The sequence below is a fragment of the Atractosteus spatula genome, unplaced genomic scaffold (assembly GCF_055471065.1).
Source record: "Atractosteus spatula isolate fAtrSpa1 unplaced genomic scaffold, fAtrSpa1.hap1 Scaffold_55, whole genome shotgun sequence".
NCBI lineage: Eukaryota > Metazoa > Chordata > Actinopteri > Semionotiformes > Lepisosteidae > Atractosteus > Atractosteus spatula.
In genome coordinates this window covers 137,404-152,308 of record NW_028296885.1, presented here as the reverse complement: position 1 = coordinate 152,308, position 14,905 = coordinate 137,404, and the positions used below count along the sequence as shown (strand labels likewise).

The 14,905-nt window shown below is 54.5% G+C and overlaps 14 non-coding genes across 14 annotated transcripts; 8 read left to right on the top strand and 6 right to left on the bottom strand.

The window, feature by feature from the left end:
- Positions 1 to 252: 252 nt before the first annotated feature.
- trnad-guc (transfer RNA aspartic acid (anticodon GUC)) lies at positions 253 to 324 on the top strand. Its single transcript has one exon. It is a non-coding gene; the product is annotated as a tRNA-Asp (tRNA).
- Positions 325 to 740: 416 nt separating this feature from the next.
- On the top strand, positions 741 to 812 carry trnad-guc (transfer RNA aspartic acid (anticodon GUC)). The gene has a single exon. It is a non-coding gene; the product is annotated as a tRNA-Asp (tRNA).
- Positions 813 to 1,958: 1,146 nt separating this feature from the next.
- On the bottom strand, positions 1,959 to 2,030 carry trnae-uuc (transfer RNA glutamic acid (anticodon UUC)). Its single transcript has one exon. It is a non-coding gene; the product is annotated as a tRNA-Glu (tRNA).
- Positions 2,031 to 2,231: 201 nt separating this feature from the next.
- On the top strand, positions 2,232 to 2,303 carry trnah-gug (transfer RNA histidin (anticodon GUG)). Its single transcript has one exon. It is a non-coding gene; the product is annotated as a tRNA-His (tRNA).
- A 742-nt stretch (positions 2,304 to 3,045) lies between these two features.
- On the bottom strand, positions 3,046 to 3,118 carry trnaf-gaa (transfer RNA phenylalanine (anticodon GAA)). The gene has a single exon. It is a non-coding gene; the product is annotated as a tRNA-Phe (tRNA).
- Positions 3,119 to 4,130: 1,012 nt separating this feature from the next.
- Positions 4,131 to 4,202, top strand: trnad-guc (transfer RNA aspartic acid (anticodon GUC)). Its single transcript has one exon. It is a non-coding gene; the product is annotated as a tRNA-Asp (tRNA).
- Positions 4,203 to 6,253: 2,051 nt separating this feature from the next.
- On the bottom strand, positions 6,254 to 6,326 carry trnav-aac (transfer RNA valine (anticodon AAC)). The gene has a single exon. It is a non-coding gene; the product is annotated as a tRNA-Val (tRNA).
- A 109-nt stretch (positions 6,327 to 6,435) lies between these two features.
- trnaf-gaa (transfer RNA phenylalanine (anticodon GAA)) lies at positions 6,436 to 6,508 on the bottom strand. Its single transcript has one exon. It is a non-coding gene; the product is annotated as a tRNA-Phe (tRNA).
- Positions 6,509 to 7,534: 1,026 nt separating this feature from the next.
- On the top strand, positions 7,535 to 7,606 carry trnad-guc (transfer RNA aspartic acid (anticodon GUC)). The gene has a single exon. It is a non-coding gene; the product is annotated as a tRNA-Asp (tRNA).
- Positions 7,607 to 9,025: 1,419 nt separating this feature from the next.
- Positions 9,026 to 9,097, top strand: trnah-gug (transfer RNA histidin (anticodon GUG)). Its single transcript has one exon. It is a non-coding gene; the product is annotated as a tRNA-His (tRNA).
- Positions 9,098 to 9,839: 742 nt separating this feature from the next.
- Positions 9,840 to 9,912, bottom strand: trnaf-gaa (transfer RNA phenylalanine (anticodon GAA)). The gene has a single exon. It is a non-coding gene; the product is annotated as a tRNA-Phe (tRNA).
- Positions 9,913 to 10,938: 1,026 nt separating this feature from the next.
- On the top strand, positions 10,939 to 11,010 carry trnad-guc (transfer RNA aspartic acid (anticodon GUC)). Its single transcript has one exon. It is a non-coding gene; the product is annotated as a tRNA-Asp (tRNA).
- Positions 11,011 to 11,630: 620 nt separating this feature from the next.
- trnag-ccc (transfer RNA glycine (anticodon CCC)) lies at positions 11,631 to 11,703 on the bottom strand. The gene has a single exon. It is a non-coding gene; the product is annotated as a tRNA-Gly (tRNA).
- Positions 11,704 to 12,429: 726 nt separating this feature from the next.
- Positions 12,430 to 12,501, top strand: trnah-gug (transfer RNA histidin (anticodon GUG)). The gene has a single exon. It is a non-coding gene; the product is annotated as a tRNA-His (tRNA).
- Positions 12,502 to 14,905: the final 2,404 nt, after the last annotated feature.

The window sequence follows — 14,905 nt, the reverse complement described above, 5'->3', positions numbered from 1 at the left end:
TAGTTCAGAGTTGTACAACCCATTCGTATCTGCTAGGCGGCGCAGTCGTCGTGCACAAAGAACGCTTTGAAAAGCGTCAAAAGCAAGTCATTCCGAGTTGGTCGTTTGTGTTTTCCGTTCAGACGCGAAATGCTGAAATGATCTCTCGGCTCCTCGGTTGTCATTTCTGCTCCGTAAAGGAATCACAGCACGCGTCGCCTTCCAGCACGCTGGGTCGGGACACGATGCCGAGGATCGAAGGGTGTGATGTCTTCCTCGTTAGTATAGTGGCAAGTATCCCCGCCTGTCACGCGGGAGACCGGGGTTCGATTCCCCGACGGGGAGTAGAAAGCTCTACTTTTACCTCCTTAGAGAAAGGACTGCCTTTCACTTCTCTGTTTTCTTTCACAGCGTCGTGCACCTTTTCATTGCTCTCGCTTTCAGAGCCTCCGCACGGCACACGACTCGACATCAGAAAGCACATTGAAGTGAAAGCAGGAAGCGCTGCGACATGCACTGTGCAGATCCCGCCACACTAAGAGGTGAGTGGGTCTGTTCGATGCACAAAGAACGCTTTGATAAGCGTCAAAGGCAAGTCATTCCGAGTTGGTCGTTTGAGTTTTCTGTTCAGACGCGAAATGCTGAAATGATCTCTCGGCTCCTCGGTTGTCATTTCTGCTCCGTAAAGAAATCACAGCACGCGTCGGCTTCCAGCACGGTGGGTCGGGACACGATACCGGGGGTCGAAGGGTGTGATGTCTTCCTCGTTAGTATAGTGGCAAGTATCCCCGCCTGTCACGCGGGAGACCGGGGTTCGATTCCCCGACGGGGAATAAAAAGCTTTTCTTTTACCTCCTTAGAGAAAGGACTGCCTTTCACTTCTCTGTTTTCTTTCACAGCATCGTGCACCTTTTCATTGCTCTCGCTTTCAGAGCCTCCGCACGGCACACGACTCGACATCAGAAAGCACATTGAAGTGAAAGCAGGAAGCGCTGCGACATGCACTGTGCAGATCCCGCCACACTAAGAGGTGAGTGGGTCTGTTCGATGCACAAAGAACGCTTTGATAAGCGTCAAAGGCAAGTCATTCCGAGTTGGTCGTTTGTGTTTTCTGTTCAGACGCGAAATGCTGAAATGATCTCTCGGCTCCTCGGTTGTCATTTCTGCTCCGTAAAGAAATCACAGCACGCGTCGGCTTCCAGCACGGTGGGTCGGGACACGATGCCGGGGGTCGGAGAGAGCGATGTCTTCCTCGTTAGTATAGTGGTGATTATCCCCACCTGTCACGCGGGAGACTGGGGTACATCAGGACGCGCATTGGAGTGAAAGCAGGATGCGCTGCGACATGCACTGTGCAGATCCCGCCACACTAAGAGGTGAGTGGGTCTGTGCGATCACAGCGCTAGGCGAATCCCCAATCCCCTTTTGTGCGTGGCGACAAAAGAAGCCGGTCTGTTTCCGCCCAGTTTCGAACCAGGGACTTTTCGCGTGTGAGACAAACGTGATAACCACTACACTACGGAAACGGTAGCAAACCCTTCCCAGCGGCCCAGTGCTGAGCTTCGCCAATGCGATTCAGCTGCTTCCAGTGCCTTTATTGGAGTGCGCTGATGGACCGTGCTCTCTCTCCAGAGACCAGCACGCCTGTCATGGATGGAGCAGGAAAAGCGGCGCCACATTCTACAGCCCTCTCCACGCAATCGACGAAATCGGGCTACTGAAGTGGAGAAAATCGCCTCTCCAGAAAGTGCAAATATCATCTTGGAGAGTATAAATCCTATTGCCGAAGGTCAGCCCTGTCTACCAGAGTAACCCTCCCACCTCCTGCAGCGATGATCAGCTCGTCTCACACGCGAGAAGTCTTCGGTTGGAAACAAGCGCCCCCTCTTCTCGCGCGTTTTGCACGTTCGAGTGGTTTTAATGCGGCTCCTTCGTACACGGTGCTGATCTTTTGGAAAGCAGGAGGCAAAACTGACACGTTCCCATACCGGGAGTCAAACCCGGGCCGCCTGGGTGAAAACCAGGAATCCTAACCACTAGACCATATGGGAGCACACAACCCCGCTGTTCCGGGCATCATGCAAGCAAACTACATAAATATGAGAAAACACGCAAGAGAGTTGTCACTCAGAGTGTCGAAGGGTCGATGTATACTGGGGCTCAGTTGAAATGCAACGTCAGGACTTTTCCGAATTAGGTCACACGAAGAGAGCACAGCCTTTTCCGCCCTACCATGTGTGTATCGGTAACTCGCCGTGATCGTATAGTGGTCAGTACTTTGCGTTGTGGCCGCAACAACCCCGGTTCGAATCCGGGTCACGGCAGAATAGGGGCGTCTGCTTTTACTACTTGCGCGAATGAAGGCAAAAAAAAGCCAATGGATATGAACGAACGGCGCTTTACAGAGGAGTACTGCCTGACTGGATCGTTGATGAACGACAGAGGCCACTCCGACCTCTTCTCGGTTTTCTTCAACGACTTACTAAGGATCTTCTTCACATTCGCCCATGCAGGGGAAGCCAGTTACACCAAAGCAAACGCAGGAAAGTGCATTTCAAGCAGAGACCAGGAGGGACTTGTTTACACCGAGAGTGGTCGGAGAATGGAACAATGCGCCCAGCCCTGTTGCTGGAGCCGATTCTTGATGAGATCTTGGGCTCACTGGATGCTAATCTTTCTGTTGTTCTTGCAGGTCCTGCGCTGCTTTTGAGCCGACAGAGCTCGTCCTGGTCTGTCGGCACAGCCCAATTGCAAATGATCGGCTCCGCGTACAGAAGGAACGTGCGTTTGGTACAAGAGTGCATGAAGGCACCGGAAATACATTGGGAACAAATGACCGGTCGCTCAAGACCTCTGTGAAGTACAGGAGCGTGCAACAAGAGGCTGTTTCCGCCCGGTCTCGGACCGGGGACCTTTCGCGTGTTAGGCGAACGTGAAAGCCGCTACACTACGGAAACCTGCAGGGACCGCTGCTGGTGTCTCGCTTGCGTTTCGGGCTGAGAATGGGAAGCGTCACTTTAGGCAGGGGGCGCTGGAAAGAGGAACAAAGGGCGCGATGAAACAAAATGCCGAAACCCGGGATCGAACCAGGGACCTTTAGATCTTCAGTCTAACGCTCTCCCAACTGAGCTATTTCGGCAGTGCACAGAGCCCACAGCCACCTGCTCCAGTGGCATGAGCGCACCAAGAGGAGCGGGAGAGTGTTGCAGGAACGTCACTCAGAAGGAAAGCCACCCAGCTGCGCCCTCTGAGCTCTGTCCAGCGCATCTTCCTCGCATGGACTCCTGCCTGCGACGGCACGAAACAATTAGCAAGAACAGAACAGCACCCCATGGGTGTCTCATGACCACACCTTAGGTTGTGACACGTGCAGGTGTGAGGGGTTGCCGGGCTACTCTGGAGCAGAGCTTGGGCGGAGGGGGGGCGGGAAAGCAGACAAAGAGGTGACACCTCAAGGTCTGCACGATCACAGCTCTCCGCCGCCCCAGGCTTCCGCTCGATAAGCTACTGTACACACCCGCCCCTCCTCACACAGACCGTGGAAAAGCCCCCGAGTGGGAGGGCTCTCTCTTCCTCCCAGGAGCTCTTGGACACGACGCACAGACAGAGCGCGGGGAGCTGCCGCCTGCAAACACGGCTCCAGGCAGGACTCCACTCCGCAGGAGCCGCAGAGCAGAGGAGATGGGGGCAGCTTAGTTCCTGTGCAGAGACCTGAGCTGTTGTTGCTGCGGACGCTGTCTTTTCTGTTCTCGGGGTAGGAGTGAATGTTGAGTTGCCCTTAGAAATGAAGCAGAGCACTTCAACGGCACGGGTGTGTGTGTGTGCGTGCGCCCTGGTGATTCTGGGAGACAGATCGAACCTGGGCTAAAAGAGAGGGGGCTTAGCCCTCTTCCATTTGCTAGTTCAGAGTTGTACAACCCATTTGTATCTGCTAGGCGGCGCAGTCGTCGTGCACAAAGAACGCTTTGAAAAGCGTCAAAAGCAAGTCATTCTGAGTTGGTCGTTTGTGTTTTCCGTTCAGACGCGAAATGCTGAAATGATCTCTCGGCTCCTCGGTTGTCATTTCTGCTCCGTAAAGAAATCACAGCACGCGTCGCCTTCCAGCACGCTGGGTCGGGACACGATGCCGGGGATCGAAGGGTGTGATGTCTTCCTCGTTAGTATAGTGGCAAGTATCCCCGCCTGTCACGCGGGAGACCGGGGTTCGATTCCCCGACGGGGAGTAGAAAGCTTTTCTTTTACCTCCTTAGAGAAAGGACTGCCTTTCACTTCTCTGTTTTCTTTCACAGCGTCGTGCACCTTTTCATTGCTCTCGCTTTCAGAGCCTCCGCACGGCACACGACTCGACATCAGAAAGCACATTGAAGTGAAAGCAGGAAGCGCTGCGACATGCACTGTGCAGATCCAGCCACACTAAGAGGTGAGTGGGTCTGTTCGATGCACAAAGAACGCTTTGATAAGCGTCAAAGGCAAGTCATTCCGAGTTGGTCGTTTGTGTTTTCTGTTCAGACGCGAAATGCTGAAATGATCTCTCGGCTCCTCGGTTGTCATTTCTGCTCCGTAAAGAAATCACAGCACGCGTCGGCTTCCAGCACGGTGGGTCGGGACACGATGCCGGGGGTCGGAGAGAGCGATGTCTTCCTCGTTAGTATAGTGGTGATTATCCCCACCTGTCACGCGGGAGACTGGGGTACATCAGGACGCGCACTGGAGTGAAAGCAGGATGCGCTGCGACATGCACTGTGCAGATCCCGCCACACTTAGAGGTGAGTGGGTCTGTGCGATCACAGCGCTAGGCGAATCCCCAATCCCCTTTTGTGCGTGGCGACAAAAGAAGCCGGTCTGTTTCCGCCCAGTTTCGAACCAGGGACTTTTCGCGTGTGAGGCAAACGTGATAACCACTACACTACGGAAACGGTAGCAAACCCTTCCCAGCGGCCCAGTGCTGAGCTTCGCCAATGCGATTCAGCTGCTTCCAGTGCCTTTATTGGAGTGCGCTGATGGACCGTGCTCTCTCTCCAGAGACCAGCACGCCTGTCATGGACGGAGCAGGAAAAGCGGCGCCACATTCTACAGCCCTCTCCACGCAATCGACGAAATCGGGCTACTGAAGTGGAGAAAATCGCCTCTCCAGAAAGTGCAAATATCATCTTGGAGAGTATAAATCCTATTGCCGAAGGTCAGCCCTGTCTACCAGAGTAACCCTCCCACCTCCTGCAGCGATGATCAGCTCGTCTCACACGTGAGAAGTCTTCGGTTGGAAACAAGCGCCCCCTCTTCTCGCGCGTTTTGCACGTTCGAGTGGTTTTAATGCGGCTCCTTCGTACACGGTGCTGATCTTTTGGAAAGCAGGAGGCAAAACTGACACGTTCCCATACCAGGAGTCAAACCCGGGCCGCCTGGGTGAAAACCAGGAATCCTAACCGCTAGACCATATGGGAGCACACAACCCCGCTGTTCCGGGCATCATGCAAGCAAACTACATAAATATGAGAAAACACGCAAGAGAGTTGTCACTCAGAGTGTCGAAGGGTCGATGTATACTGGGGCTCAGTTGAAATGCAACGTCAGGACTTTTCCGAATTAGGTCACACGAAGAGAGCACAGCCTTTTCCGCCCTACCATGTGTGTATCGGTAACTCGCCGTGATCGTATAGTGGTCAGTACTTTGCGTTGTGGCCGCAACAACCCCCGTTCAAATCCGGGTCACGGCAGAATAGGGGCGTCTGCTTTTACTACTTGCGCGAATGAAGGCAAAAAAAAGCCAATCGATGTGAACGAACGGCGCTTTACAGAGGAGTACTGCCTGACTGGATCGTTGATGAATGACAGAGGCCACTCCGACCTCTTCTCGGTTTTCTTCAACGACTTACTAAGGATCTTCTTCACATTCGCCCATGCAGGGGAAGCCAGTTACACCAAAGCAAACGCAGGAAAGTGCATTTCAAGCAGAGACCAGGAGGGACTTGTTTACACCGAGAGTGGTCGGAGAATGGAACAATGCGCCCAGCCCTGTTGCTGGAGCCGATTCTTGATGAGATCTTGGGCTCACTGGATGCTAATCTTTCTGTTGTTCTTGCAGGTCCTGCGCTGCTTTTGAGCCGACAGAGCTCGTCCTGGTCTGTCGGCACAGCCCAATTGCAAATGATCAGCTCTGCGTACAGAAGGAACGTGCGTTTGGTACAAGAGTGCATGAAGGCACCGGAAATACATTGGGAACAAATGACCGGTCGCTCAAGACCTCTGTGAAGTACAGGAGCGTGCAACAAGAGGCTGTTTCCGCCCGGTCTCGAACCGGGGACCTTTCGCGTGTTAGGCGAACGTGATAGCCGCTACACTACGGAAACCTGCAGGGACCGCTGCTGGTGTCTCGCTTGCGTTTCGGGCTGAGAAAGGGAAGCGTCACTTTAGGCAGGGGGCGCTGGAGAGAGGAACAAAGGGCGCGATGAAACAAAATGCCGAAACCCGGGATCGAACCAGGGACCTTTAGATCTTCAGTCTAACGCTCTCCCAACTGAGCTATTTCGGCAGTGCACAGAGCCAACAGCCACCTGCTCCAGCCTTCCTGTATTGCGGCATGAGCGCACCAAGAGGAGCTGGAGAGTGTTGCAGGAACGTCACTCAGAAGGAAAGCCACCCAGCTGCGCCCTCTGAGCTCTGTCCAGAGCATCTTCCTCGCATGGACTCCTGCCTGCGACGGGCAGGAAACAATTAGCAAGAACAGAACAGCACCCCATGGGTGTCTCATGACCACACCTTAGGTTGTGACACGTGCAGGTGTGAGGGGTTGCCGGGCTACTCTGGAGCAGAGCTTGGGCGGAGGGGGGGCGGGAAAGCAGACAAAGAGGTGACACCTCAAGGTCTGCACGATCACAGCTCTCCGCCGCCCCAGGCTTCCGCTCGATAAGCTACTGGACACACCCGCCCCTCCTCACACAGACCGTGGAAAAGCCCCCGAGTGGGAGGGCTCTCTCTTCCTCCCAGGAGCTCTTGGACACGACGCACAGACAGAGCGCGGGGAGCCGCCGCCTGCAAACATGGCTCCAGGCAGGACTCCACTCCGCAGGAGCCGCAGAGCAGAGGAGATGGGGGCAGCTTAGTTCCTGTGCAGAGACCTGAGCTGTTGTTGCTGCGGACGCTGTCTTTTCTGTTCTCGGGGTAGGAGTGAATGTTGAGTTGCCCTTAGAAATGAAGCAGAGCACTTCAACGGCACGGGTGTGTGTGTGTGCGTGCGCCCTGGTGATTCTGGGAGACAGATCGAACCTGGGCTAAAAGAGAGGGGGCTTAGCCCTCTTCCATTTGCTAGTTCAGAGTTGTACAACCCATTTGTATCTGCTAGGCGGCGCAGTCGTCGTGCACAAAGAACGCTTTGAAAAGCGTCAAAAGCAAGTCATTCCGAGTTGGTCGTTTGTGTTTTCCGTTCAGACGCGAAATGCTGAAATGATCTCTCGGCTCCTCGGTTGTCATTTCTGCTCCGTAAAGGAATCACAGCACGCGTCGCCTTCCAGCACGCTGGGTCGGGACACGATGCCGGGGATCGAAGGATGTGACGTCTTCCTCGTTAGTATAGTGGCAAGTATCCCCGCCTGTCACGCGGGAGACCGGGGTTCGATTCCCCGACGGGGAGTAGAAAGCTCTTCTTTTACCTCCTTAGAGAAAGGACTGCCTTTCACTTCTCTGTTTTCTTTCACAGCGTCGTGCACCTTTTCATTGCTCTCGCTTTCAGAGCCTCCGCACGGCACACGACTCGACATCAGAAAGCACATTGAAGTGAAAGCAGGAAGCGCTGCGACATGCACTGTGCAGATCCCGCCACACTAAGAGGTGAGTGGGTCTGTTCGATGCACAAAGAACGCTTTGATAAGCGTCAAAGGCAAGTCATTCCGAGTTGGTCGTTTGTGTTTTCTGTTCAGACGCGAAATGCTGAAATGATCTCTCGGCTCCTCGGTTGTCATTTCTGCTCCGTAAAGAAATCACAGCACGCGTCGGCTTCCAGCACGGTGGGTCGGGACACGATGCCGGGGGTCGGAGAGAGCGATGTCTTCCTCGTTAGTATAGTGGTGATTATCCCCACCTGTCACGCGGGAGACTGGGGTACATCAGGACGCGCATTGGAGTGAAAGCAGGATGCGCTGCGACATGCACTGTGCAGATCCCGCCACACTAAGAGGTGAGTGGGTCTGTGCGATCACAGCGCTAGGCGAATCCCCAATCCCCTTTTGTGCGTGGCGACAAAAGAAGCCGGTCTGTTTCCGCCCAGTTTCGAACCAGGGACTTTTCGCGTGTGAGGCAAACGTGATAACCACTACACTACGGAAACGGTAGCAAACCCTTCCCAGCGGCCCAGTGCTGAGCTTCGCCAATGCGATTCAGCTGCTTCCAGTGCCTTTATTGGAGTGCGCTGATGGACCGTGCTCTCTCTCCAGAGACCAGCACGCCTGTCATGGACGGAGCAGGAAAAGCGGCGCCACATTCTACAGCCCTCTCCACGCAATCGACGAAATCGGGCTACTGAAGTGGAGAAAATCGCCTCTCCAGAAAGTGCAAATATCATCTTGGAGAGTATAAATCCTATTGCCGAAGGTCAGCCCTGTCTACCAGAGTAACCCTCCCACCTCCTGCAGCGATGATCAGCTCGTCTCACACGCGAGAAGTCTTCGGTTGGAAACAAGCGCCCCCTCTTCTCGCGCGTTTTGCACGTTCGAGTGGTTTTAATGCGGCTCCTTCGTACACGGTGCTGATCTTTTGGAAAGCAGGAGGCAAAACTGACACGTTCACATACCGGGAGTCAAACCCGGGCCGCCTGGGTGAAAACCAGGAATCCTAACCACTAGACCATATGGGAGCACACAACCCCGCTGTTCCGGGCATCATGCAAGCAAACTACATAAATATGAGAAAACACGCAAGAGAGTTGTCACTCAGAGTGTCGAAGGGTCGATGTATACTGGGGCTCAGTTGAAATGCAACGTCAGGACTTTTCCGAATTAGGTCACACGAAGAGAGCACAGCCTTTTCCACCCTACCATGTGTGTATCGGTAACTCGCCGTGATCGTATAGTGGTCAGTACTTTGCGTTGTGGCCGCAACAACCCCGGTTCGAATCCGGGTCACGGCAGAATAGGGGCGTCTGCTTTTACTACTTGCGCGAATGAAGGCAAAAAAAAGCCAATCGATGTGAACGAACGGCGCTTTACAGAGGAGTACTGCCTGACTGGATCGTTGATGAACGACAGAGGCCACTCCGACCTCTTCTCGGTTTTCTTCAACGACTTACTAAGGATCTTCTTCACATTCGCCCATGCAGGGGAAGCCAGTTTCACCAAAGCAAACGCAGGAAAGTGCATTTCAAGCAGAGACCAGGAGGGACTTGTTTACACCGAGAGTGGTCGGAGAATGGAACAATGCGCCCAGCCCTGTTGCTGGAGCCGATTCTTGATGAGATCTTGGGCTCACTGGATGCTAATCTTTCTGTTGTTCTTGCAGGTCCTGCGCTGCTTTTGAGCCGACAGAGCTCGTCCTGGTCTGTCGGCACAGCCCAATTGCAAATGATCGGCTCCGCGTACAGAAGGAACGTGCGTTTGGTACAAGAGTGCATGAAGGCACCGGAAATACATTGGGAACAAATGACCGGTCGCTCAAGACCTCTGTGAAGTACAGGAGCGTGCAACAAGAGGCTGTTTCCGCCCGGTCTCGGACCGGGGACCTTTCGCGTGTTAGGCGAACGTGATAGCCGCTACACTACGGAAACCTGCAGGGACCGCTGCTGGTGTCTCGCTTGCGTTTCGGGCTGAGAATGGGAAGCGTCACTTTAGGCAGGGGGCGCTGGAAAGAGGAACAAAGGGCGCGATGAAACAAAATGCCGAAACCCGGGATCGAACCAGGGACCTTTAGATCTTCAGTCTAACGCTCTCCCAACTGAGCTATTTCGGCAGGGCACAGAGCCCACAGCCACCTGCTCCAGCCTTCCTGTATTGCGGCATGAGCGCACCAAGAGGAGCTGGAGAGTGTTGCAGGAACGTCACTCAGAAGGAAAGCCACCCAGCTGCGCCCTCTGAGCTCTGTCCAGAGCATCTTCCTCGCATGGACTCCTGCCTGCGACGGGCAGGAAACAATTAGCAATAACAGAACAGCACCCCATGGGTGTCTCATGACCACACCTTAGGTTGTGACACGTGCAGGTGTGAGGGGTTGCCGGGCTACTCTGGAGCAGAGCTTCGGCGGAGGGGGGGCGGGAAAGCAGACAAAGAGGTGACACCTCAAGGTCTGCACGATCACAGCTCTCCGCCGCCCCAGGCTTCCGCTCGATAAGCTACTGGACACACCCGCCCCTCCTCACACAGACCGTGGAAAAGCCCCCGAGTGGGAGGGCTCTCTCTTCCTCCCAGGAGCTCTTGGACACGACGCACAGACAGAGCGCAGGGAGCCGCCGCCTGCAAACATGGCTCCAGGCAGGACTCCACTCCGCAGGAGCCGCAGAGCAGAGGAGATGGGGGCAGCTTAGTTCCTGTGCAGAGACCTGAGCTGTTGTTGCTGCGGACGCTGTCTTTTCTATTCTCGGGGTAGGAGTGAATGTTGAGTTGCCCTTAGAAATGAAGCAGAGCACTTCAACGGCACGGGTGTGTGTGTGTGCGTGCGCCCTGGTGATTCTGGGAGACAGATCGAACCTGGGCTAAAAGAGAGGGGGCTTAGCCCTCTTCCATTTGCTAGTTCAGAGTTGTACAACCCATTTGTATCTGCTAGGCGGCGCAGTCGTCGTGCACAAAGAACGCTTTGAAAAGCGTCAAAAGCAAGTCATTCCGAGTTGGTCGTTTGTGTTTTCCGTTCAGACGCGAAATGCTGAAATGATCTCTCGGCTCCTCGGTTGTCATTTCTGCTCCGTAAAGGAATCACAGCACGCGTCGCCTTCCAGCACGCTGGGTCGGGACACGATGCCGGGGATCGAAGGATGTGACGTCTTCCTCGTTAGTATAGTGGCAAGTATCCCCGCCTGTCACGCGGGAGACCGGGGTTCGATTCCCCGACGGGGAGTAGAAAGCTCTTCTTTTACCTCCTTAGAGAAAGGACTGCCTTTCACTTCTCTGTTTTCTTTCACAGCGTCGTGCACCTTTTCATTGCTCTCGCTTTCAGAGCCTCCGCACGGCACACGACTCGACATCAGAAAGCACATTGAAGTGAAAGCAGGAAGCGCTGCGACATGCACTGTGCAGATCCCGCCACACTAAGAGGTGAGTGGGTCTGTTCGATGCACAAAGAACGCTTTGATAAGCGTCAAAGGCAAGTCATTCCGAGTTGGTCGTTTGTGTTTTCTGTTCAGACGCGAAATGCTGAAATGATCTCTCGGCTCCTCGGTTGTCATTTCTGCTCCGTAAAGAAATCACAGCACGCGTCGGCTTCCAGCACGGTGGGTCGGGACACGATGCCGGGGGTCGGAGAGAGCGATGTCTTCCTCGTTAGTATAGTGGTGATTATCCCCACCTGTCACGCGGGAGACTGGGGTACATCAGGACGCGCATTGGAGTGAAAGCAGGATGCGCTGCGACATGCACTGTGCAGATCCCGCCACACTAAGAGGTGAGTGGGTCTGTGCGATCACAGCGCTAGGCGAATCCCCAATCCCCTTTTGTGCGTGGCGACAAAGGAAGCCGGTCTGTTTCCGCCCAGTTTCGAACCAGGGACTTTTCGCGTGGGAGGCAAACGTGATAACCACTACACTACGGAAACGGTAGCAAACCCTTCCCAGCGGCCCAGTGCTGAGCTTCGCCAATGCGATTCAGCTGCTTCCAGTGCCTTTATTGGAGTGCGCTGATGGACCGTGCTCTCTCTCCAGAGACCAGCACGCCTGTCATGGACGGAGCAGGAAAAGCGGCGCCACATTCTACAGCCCTCTCCACGCAATCGACGAAATCGGGCTACTGAAGTGGAGAAAATCGCCTCTCCAGAAAGTGCAAATATCATCTTGGAGAGTATAAATCCTATTGCCGAAGGTCAGCCCTGTCTACCAGAGTAACCCTCCCACCTCCTGCAGCGATGATCAGCTCGTCTCACACGCGAGAAGTCTTCGGTTGGAAACAAGCGCCCCCTCTTCTCGCGCGTTTTGCACGTTCGAGTGGTTTTAATGCGGCTCCTTCGTACACGGTGCTGATCTTTTGGAAAGCAGGAGGCAAAACTGACACGTTCACATACCGGGAGTCAAACCCGGGCCGCCTGGGTGAAAACCAGGAATCCTAACCACTAGACCATATGGGAGCACACAACCCCGCTGTTCCGGGCATCATGCAAGCAAACTACATAAATATGAGAAAACACGCAAGAGAGTTGTCACTCAGAGTGTCGAAGGGTCGATGTATACTGGGGCTCAGTTGAAATGCAACGTCAGGACTTTTCCGAATTAGGTCACACGAAGAGAGCACAGCCTTTTCCACCGTACCATGTGTGTATCGGTAACTCGCCGTGATCGTATAGTGGTCAGTACTTTGCGTTGTGGCCGCAACAACCCCGGTTCGAATCCGGGTCACGGCAGAATAGGGGCGTCTGCTTTTACTACTTGCGCGAATGAAGGCAAAAAAAAGCCAATCGATGTGAACGAACGGCGCTTTACAGAGGAGTACTGCCTGACTGGATCGTTGATGAACGACAGAGGCCACTCCGACCTCTTCTCGGTTTTCTTCAACGACTTACTAAGGATCTTCTTCACATTCGCCCATGCAGGGGAAGCCAGTTTCACCAAAGCAAACGCAGGAAAGTGCATTTCAAGCAGAGACCAGGAGGGACTTGTTTACACCGAGAGTGGTCGGAGAATGGAACAATGCGCCCAGCCCTGTTGCTGGAGCCGATTCTTGATGAGATCTTGGGCTCACTGGATGCTAATCTTTCTGTTGTTCTTGCAGGTCCTGCGCTGCTTTTGAGCCGACAGAGCTCGTCCTGGTCTGTCGGCACAGCCCAATTGCAAATGATCGGCTCCGCGTACAGAAGGAACGTGCGTTTGGTACAAGAGTGCATGAAGGCACCGGAAATACATTGGGAACAAATGACCGGTCGCTCAAGACCTCTGTGAAGTACAGGAGCGTGCAACAAGAGGCTGTTTCCGCCCGGTCTCGGACCGGGGACCTTTCGCGTGTTAGGCGAACGTGATAGCCGCTACACTACGGAAACCTGCAGGGACCGCTGCTGGTGTCTCGCTTGCGTTTCGGGCTGAGAATGGGAAGCGTCACTTTAGGCAGGGGGCGCTGGAAAGAGGAACAAAGGGCGCGATGAAACAAAATGCCGAAACCCGGGATCGAACCAGGGACCTTTAGATCTTCAGTTTAACGCTCTCCCAACTGAGCTATTTCGGCAGTGCACAGAGCCCACAGCCACCTGCTCCAGCCTTCCTGTGTTGCGGCATGAGCGCACCAAGAGGAGCGGGAGAGTGTTGCAGGAACGTCACTCAGAAGGAAAGCCACCCAGCTGCGCCCTCTGAGCTCTGTCCAGCGCATCTTCCTCGCATGGACTCCTGCCTGCGACGGGCAGGAAACAATTAGCAAGAACAGAACAGCACCCCATGGGTGTCTCATGACCACACCTTAGGTTGTGACACGTGCAGGTGTGAGGGGTTGCCGGGCTACTCTGGAGCAGAGCTTGGGCGGAGGGGGGGCGGGAAAGCAGACAAAGAGGTGACACCTCAAGGTCTGCACGATCACAGCTCTCCGCCGCCCCAGGCTTCCGCTCGATAAGCTACTGGACACACCCGCCCCTCCTCACACAGACCGTGGAAAAGCCCCCGAGTGGGAGGGCTCTCTCTTCCTCCCAGGAGCTCTTGGACACGACGCACAGACAGAGCGCGGGGAGCCGCCGCCTGCAAACACGGCTCCAGGCAGGACTCCACTCCACAGGAGCCGCAGAGCAGAGGAGATGGGGGCAGCTTAGTTCCTGTGCAGAGACCTGAGCTGTTGTTGCTGCGGACGCTGTCTTTTCTGTTCTCGGGGTAGGAGTGAATGTTGAGTTGCCCTTAGAAATGAAGCAGAGCACTTCAACGGCACGGGTGTGTGTGTGTGCGTGCGCCCTGGTGATTCTGGGAGACAGATCGAACCTGGGCTAAAAGAGAGGGGGCTTAGCCCTCTTCCATTTGCTAGTTCAGAGTTGTACAACCCATTTGTATCTGCTAGGCGGCGCAGTCGTCGTGCACAAAGAACGCTTTGAAAAGCGTCAAAAGCAAGTCATTCCGAGTTGGTCGTTTGTGTTTTCCGTTCAGACGCGAAATGCTGAAATGATCTCTCGGCTCCTCGGTTGTCATTTCTGCTCCGTAAAGGAATCACAGCACGCGTCGCCTTCCAGCACGCTGGGTCGGGACACGATGCCGGGGATCGAAGGGTGTGACGTCTTCCTCGTTAGTATAGTGGCAAGTATCCCCGCCTGTCACGCGGGAGACCGGGGTTCGATTCCCTGACGGGGAGTAGAAAGCAAGCTTTTCTTTTACCTCCTTAGAGAAAGGACTGCCTTTCACTTCTCTGTTTTCTTTCACAGCGTCGTGCACCTTTTCATTGCTCTCGCTTTCAGAGCCTCCGCACGGCACACGACTCGACATCAGAAAGCACATTGAAGTGAAAGCAGGAAGCGCTGCGACATGCGCTGTGCAGATCCAGCCACACTAAGAGGTGAGTGGGTCTGTTCGATGCACAAAGAACGCTTTGATAAGCGTCAAAGGCAAGTCATTCCGAGTTGGTCGTTTGTGTTTTCTGTTCAGACGCGAAATGCTGAAATGATCTCTCGGCTCCTCGGTTGTCATTTCTGCTCCGTAAAGAAATCACAGCACGCGTCGGCTTCCAGCACGGTGGGTCGGGACACGATGCCGGGGGTCGGAGAGAGCGATGTCTTCCTCGTTAGTATAGTGGTGATTATCCCCACCTGTCACGCGGGAGACTGGGGTACATCAGGACGCGCATTG